This window comes from Pocillopora verrucosa, chromosome 1 (genome assembly GCF_036669915.1).
Source record: "Pocillopora verrucosa isolate sample1 chromosome 1, ASM3666991v2, whole genome shotgun sequence".
NCBI classification, from domain to species: Eukaryota; Metazoa; Cnidaria; class Anthozoa; order Scleractinia; family Pocilloporidae; genus Pocillopora; species Pocillopora verrucosa.
In genome coordinates this window covers 18,609,879-18,617,222 of record NC_089312.1, presented here as the reverse complement: position 1 = coordinate 18,617,222, position 7,344 = coordinate 18,609,879, and the positions used below count along the sequence as shown (strand labels likewise).

The 7,344-nt window shown below is 36.3% G+C and overlaps 1 long non-coding RNA gene across 1 annotated transcript; it reads left to right on the top strand.

Annotated features, from left to right (window-relative positions):
• Positions 1 to 545: 545 nt before the first annotated feature.
• LOC131788710 (uncharacterized) lies at positions 546 to 5,982 on the top strand. The gene is made up of 3 exons (XR_009340541.2): positions 546 to 739; positions 4,676 to 4,869; positions 5,116 to 5,982. It is a non-coding gene; the product is annotated as an uncharacterized lncRNA (long non-coding RNA).
• The last annotated feature ends 1,362 nt before the right edge of the window (positions 5,983 to 7,344 follow it).

Genomic DNA, 7,344 nt, shown 5'->3' with positions numbered 1-7,344 from the left:
GGATTTTTTTACTTCCCAATAAACCTGACGGACCCGTTTAAGATAGCTCATAATGGTTGTAAAAATCTGTAGATATGGTTCAGAGCCACTTTAAGTGACCAGAAAGATTAGATAGCTCTGAACTGTTTATGAAAATTTTTCAAAATCTGGTAGATCTGCCAATTGCAGTTTATTGGTAAATATGGAGGTCATCGACTTTGTTTTTGAGTTACAGACACAAAAAAGCAATCAAGAAAGGAATCGTCAAAGAGGTCGAAGTCAGGGTTTCTATGGTGACCTTAATTGAAAGAAAAATATTACAATTTTCTGAGAAATAATTGGGCAATTATATCCTGAGTAAGTCTTCATGTATTAAAAGATGTAAGAAAAATAATGGAAATTCTTCGCTTCATGACAGGAGCCCCTTCCTCGAAGGTCCGAAAAACCTTACGTGTTTCCGCGCAGTATTCCCGCATTTTCGCGTTTTGTTGTTCGCTAAACGTGCGCGTTCCTTCGCCAGGGAGGAGAGCTGGGACAAAGACTGCTTCACTCCAATATGGCGGAACATGGCGGTAGATTTTGTGAGAACTGCAAGGAAATGACAGCTTGCTTTGGCACAAGGCCCGGAACTAAAGAGCCCCTCGGCTTCTCAGCAAATTTCCTTTGCTTAGTGATATTAAGATATAGGATGGAAGGAAGACAATTCGTAAAACAGAGAGATTTCTCTAGTGCATGCCAGATGTCAACTTGGTAGAAAGCGGTAGGTAAAGAAATCTTAAACGAACAACAATTTTTTGAAATTTATAATATCTGTGTTACATTTAAATATCATTGGCTTAGCAGGCATAAAATGGGTGAATAATTCTGATATTTTGTGAATGAGTATTGCTGCAAATTTGAATATTTTAATCTGGATACCTTTGGACACGTGGTGTTGTTGTTATTATAGGAGCTCTTTCAGGCGTAAAAGTCAGTGTAGTATTTTTTTGCATGGGGCAGAAACTCATTCGGTAGATCCTTCAGTGGATCCTTCAGGTTTTTGTCGTGCAATGTCTCCTCCCTTGGTAATCCCTTTTATCTCTTCAATTTTTATACCTTCTAATGTCCTGGTACAAGATCAAATCAGCACATCTTACAAACAAGTAAAATATTGGTTTACATCCAACTTCACACTTCTGTCTTAACTTACTGAAAAAGTGGTAGCTTTACAATTGATTGAACATAAATATAATAACTTGTTTTGGTGAGATTTTCCATCAGGAGTATAATTATGCAATTTTAGATATTGATAGGTATAAGACAGTTATTGTAAACGCTGGCAGACAAGCTGCACTCAAAGATGAGGGCACCCAAAGTTTGGGCAATTCAAATTTAGGAAAAGAAGCTTTTGAAAGAAATCAAAAGAAATTACAAGTGCAGTCTTGAGAAATTTGCTGTATATTGGTTGCTTTATCAAAATTACACCCACATAACCTCACTAAAACTGAAAATGGATACTTTTAATCCTTAGCTGTAATTTTAGCTGTAATAGTATGGACATCTTATCCACTGATTCGACTTAATTTTGGTCTTACTCTGGTATTGTTCAAAGACTTACTTGTCATTTAAACAATTTTTACTTGCTACTCATTGCTTTGCTTCAGTGCATTAGAAAAAACTGCACTGTGTGCCTTGCTACTAAATAGTTTAAGGCTCTGCACACTAGTCTAATTTTTAAGCACTTACACTGGCTCCCTGTAGAGCTGCAAATTTAATTATCAAAGTTTCTTTCTTACCCACAAGGGATTGAATTATCTTGCACTTGCTCATATTAGTCATCTATTGGTCCCTCCCATGCCTTCTAGAAGTATCTTCTAAAATTTCAGAAGACAAACTTGAAAACCAAGGGTAACAGGGTGTTCTCAGTTGCTGCAACTAGACTATGGAATAATTTACCTTAAGATATTTTCAATAGTCCATCCGTCAGTGCATTCAAATCATTTTTTACAGTGTTGTGTGTGGAAATACTCATCTCTTGTTTTAGCACCACATTTATGGGTGGAAAGTGTTACATTATCAGTTATTTTATAAAAAGGGATACAGATACAAGTACATGAAATTGATTACATGATTGGTGATTAATTATATGATTAATTAGTCATGTTAAATTATTATGATTATGATTGGCTGATTTTCTGTTAAACCCATTTTTTTGCGAGTTGTCTTAGCTGTAGTGGCTTTGCATTCCATACAATCAGGTTCATTTGGTGCAGAGGATGTTTATTGCTGAGAGGATTGTATTATAGGAATGAGAGTGGTAGATGTGTGTTAAAAAGTTTTGAATACCATTACTAGTGTTGATTTTCTGGCTGACTGACTGACTGTTTGACTGACTGACTGACCAACTGATAAGTGACTGACTAACTGGCTGAGTGGCTAGCTAGCTGATCATACTGATTGACTGAATGACTTGCTGACTGACTGACTTAGAAATTGTCTATCTGACTGGCTGACTGACTGGCTGGCTGACTGACAGACTGACTGACTGACTGATCACCTGACTGACTGACTGGCTGACAGACTGGCTGGCTGATTGACTGCTGGCTGGCTGACAGCCTAATTGACTGACTTACAAATTGTGTGTCTGCCTGACACTGAAAAAAAAGAGAGTTTTATGTCATACAGTTGAGACAACGCTTTACCATTGAAGACTTACAGCAGGTTATTTAATCAACGTTTAGCCGTTCTTTAACAAAACCGCGTTTTAAACTATCTTGACGGGCGACTTGACCGTAAAACCTTGAATTTAGCTCAATCTTTTATCTGAAAATTTATTTTTGTAATTCCTCAATTTACGACAATTACGAGAGTGATATGAAAAATAAATAAATAAGCAATAGAAACGAATAAACACAAAAGACACGATACTATTTAAACTACGGGTAAATTATGCGGATTTCAAGTTCGCGTTATGTCATCAATAGAGTTATTTGCACGGAGTATTTTAATTGCACGGAATATTTCAATTACAGTATACAACAGTGTGTTCGTAGTAAGCGACATTAATTTAAAAACTTTCGGTATCACGAAATAAATTTGTGTGTATATTGGGTTACAACTTTTAAGGTGGGGCTGGGATTTGAATAGATGGATTATTGATAGGATTGGATAATTAAGCGAGGCACCGAGATAGAAGGCAAGTAAGCTGCCTTACGGGGAAATTAAGTCTTTTGAAGACAATCGTTTGCCATCTTGACGCATAGATTTCGTATACTTGAATTTTTACCATACGAATCGTACAGTTGAGCAGTTTTGTGTTCCTATTCGCTCTTTAGAGTAGAACGTGTTTTAAAGGCCTGTAGAAGTGTAGCAACTAATAACATTTAAGGCTTTCCTTTACTTGCTTGGCTATTTGAAAATTTTATCTCGACTTGGTGACACAATGCCTAGACAATTTTGTAGTGTTCGTGTTATATTATTACTCTTTTTTGGACCAGAATAATCAGCTAGAATTTTCGGACGGAATCGAATTCTCTCTTCTTTAGAGGAATGTTGGGGAAATTGGACACGGTAGTGACATGGAGGTTACTTTTGCGGTGAAATGGAGTTTACTTTGCCTCAACTTTTATCTTCTCGTTTAAGTTTTTCTCTTTAGATGTGTAGTACTTAGTAATTTACATACAGCAATTACATGCAGCAATCTGGCAGACGTTTACAACCGCAAATAGGTTTTGCTCAAAATGTCTTTTCAGTGTAGACAATGGTTTACTTGAAAAATAGCCAATGATGTCGACCAGGATTGACGATTACAAGATGATATGTTGATATACTGATTACAGGTTAGAAATCTCTACATCTCATGGGTCCATGGTTATATTTTACAGAAACCAATTTAGACGTTGAGTTTGACAATGAGATGCTATCCCCTTAGTTTTGATCGTTCATCATTCTCACTTCTGGAAACTACTTGTATAAGCAGTCTTTCGGTCAGATCTTTGCAATAAGAAAATCACATAAGGACATTAGAAAGTTGATCCTATCGTTGAGGGCAAACTAAAATTGAACTGCATAAAAATCCAAAATAATTGCAAGGTTTGGCTTTAGTGAACTTCTTGAAATCTTAGCATTCGCGGTTTTCGCTTCTATCAAACCAAAATTATAGAGCACATGCTATTTTCTGCTATTGTTGTTATTTCCTCAACATGTAATTCAAGCAATTACAAAGTCAACCACTGTCTCTTTTAGCGTTAAAAAAGGAATGAAATGAAATCGAATCAATCATACACGTACACACATACAACTCTGCAGGTGGTTCACCACGGCCGAAAAATTCGCTAAAATTGTTTTTCGTGTTATCAATAATTACTTAAAAATTTGCTTTACAGCATTTGGAATCGCGGAGCATATTTCAGAAAGTCACGAAAACGCAAGTTTTAATATGCAAATTCCATCTTAAAAGCAGAATTCACGCTACCCGAGGGATTTGACAACTCTTCGCGTACAGTTTCGCCCTGCTCTGTTTTCTTTGATCGCTGTTTACTTTATTCAGAAAAGAGATGCGTCCTTCATTCTGATAGATTTTGTACTTTGTGATTTTTCAAACTGAAAGACGTAAACAGTACACGGAACCTGGTGACGTATTTAAAAATATTATGTTTATTTTCTGCCCATTCACATAAAAGTACAATTTACATATGTAACATTAATCTTTCTGCAGATTACTGGAGGAAGCAAGTAATAAAGATTGGGCCTAAGAGAGCATCAATTAGGAAAGGCAGGAGAAATTTGCTGTTCGTCAGGGGAAGGAAAGCTACTACAGTAATTACACCAAGAAAAAGCTCATCCTACACTATGGAGTAAAGTTTGCTTGATGAAAAGGCATTTTGAAGACTGGCGTCTCGTGTTCCTCAGGTGATTAAATATATTTGTTATTGCGTTTACTTCAGATTGCCAGAGAAGAAAAAAAAGACTGGAAAAAGTATTTTCAATCTCTCTTGGAAAACTTGATCTTTATCTCTGATAGCTTCGACGTTATTAACGTTCTTCAGTTTACTTTCAATACAAGAAGACCATTGAAAGGAAGGAAGGCAAAAAATTTGGGGTCAACGTTTTTATGGCTCAAATTCTTGGTCTTAATTTCATTTCCCTGTTTTGCAGGTTTGTTCGACCACCCAAAACTGGATACCAAGGTCACGATCACCTTAAATATAAGACCAGAGACAAGTATCAATCTTGGAACGAAGGCAAAATTGGATCGACCCCAATTCAGAGAATAAAGCGAAAAATTGGGGTTTGATCCATCCGCCATCCCCCACCACACCCGCCTCCATTAGGCAGTACTTAAAAGTTATCAACCTTAGGTTTCCTGTCCACCATCTACCACCACACCCGCCGCTTGTAGACAATTTTTTTTACTCGTGATAAGAATCACTTGCCTTGTAATTCAAACATCTTTTAATACAGTTAATTAATATTACAGTTAATTAATATTACAGTACAGTATTACATTACAATCTTTTAATACATATTACAATCCTTATCTTACAATGTTATAATATAGTAATATTACAATAATTTTATAGTTGTTTTTCTCCATCCAACCTCCCCCGCCGCACCCACCTCCCGCGTACAATTTTCCTAAGCCTTTTTTAAAGTAGTCTACCTTGTGGTAGTAAGATTTATTTTCAAACGCATGCGTTTTGTACAACCAAATTTCTATCTTAATACACATGCGTATTACACGAGGTTATTACCACAAGGTAGCCAGGGGACAGCTTTTTAAATAATCGAAAAAACGCCTGTGAGTTGTAAGTAACATGGAAGAGAATCAACTATCCATGACCGCGTTCTCTCTGAGATTTACAAACTTAGTTTGGCTTCTCGAGAGGGTTATTCTTCATGAAATCTCTGAAAGGAAGAAGGAAGAACAGTGACTGAATCACAATGTAACAATATGTAGCACAATATGTTCTTATTATGTACAAAAACAATTTTGTGGTATTGGACATTCGTTTCGTTCAACTGTACCACGCTGCACAACAAAAAAAAAAGAACAATGAATGTGTTTGCAATGAACAATAAAGTAAACTCACCTCAATAACAAGTTTCCGTTTAACTGTAATTAAGCTTAACAAGCGTCTCCCATGACCTCTCTAAACTTGTAACCTTCGCGGTACCTGTAAAAGGAAAAGAAAGCGCAAAGCGTGGTGACTGAATTAATTAACTCCTAAAGTTATCTTTCCGGCATCTAACAGCATCTAACAGACAAAAAACACCAAATGGTGGCAATTTAAGACCTCTAGTTCTAGTTGATTATTTTTTTACGCCTTAACGACACAAAAGAAGCTGATTGCAGGACCACCGCTAGAAATTAAACACTCATTTATCTTTATCTCAGCAACAAAACAGAGCAAAATATTTTAGCCTCACGTACATGTCTGGGAGAAAATGTTCAGGAGGAAGAAATGAATGAAGCGATGTAATGATTCAATCAAAAGACTTCGAAAAACCTTCTCATGAAAGATTCTTTAAACAAGTTATGTTTGAACTGTAATTTCACTTACCACTCGCCTCTCGTTACATTCTTTCTATTACTTGAAAAACTTCTATTAAACTTGTTACCTTCCCGGTACCTGAAAGACGAAAATTACGGGTAACTTTATAGTAAAACAATACTGAACGAAACTCTCCTTGGGTATTGTTGTCCTAATTAGTTTGTAGCTCTTCAAATCAGCATGTTTGGCGTCTATCTCGGTTTTTTCATTTAAATTCTGTAGTTTCGTACGAATCAAATGCCATTTTGTGCCGCTAATACACGATTCAAAACACGATGGCAATGCTCCTTGAGTGATATTTGAACAGATGCAACTGTTAAGGAATTATTTGAAAAATAGAACCCAAGAGGGAGGTCCCTAGTAGTAATTTGTAGGAGGATTATAATCGAGTTTTATGTTAGAACAATGAGGTGGCCTATCATTCCTACAAACTTAAATGTCAAAATGTTTTTTCCTAGCTCTCACCGACTGTGAAAAATAAAAGCATAATTCGGGAAAAAACTGATCTATCATTCAAGGATACCAACGCGAGCCAGGGTTGCCACAGCCACAGGTTTCAGAAATACCCAAAGTTTCCCTGACTTGTTCTACTAAATGTATCGAACAAATTACACAAGAAACATCACAACACATTTTCCATTTTGAAAGGGCCAAGACAAGAGGAATGAGATCATAATAAGTAGATTTCACTCCTTGACTTCTTTAAACGACCTTTATCTTCCTACAAGCAAACTTAAAATTCCCTGACTTTTCCCTAACTTGAAATTTCTTTTTCCGTGAACTTTCCCCGACCTGTCGTAGTAAATCAACTGGACTCCTTTGTAGATTTAAA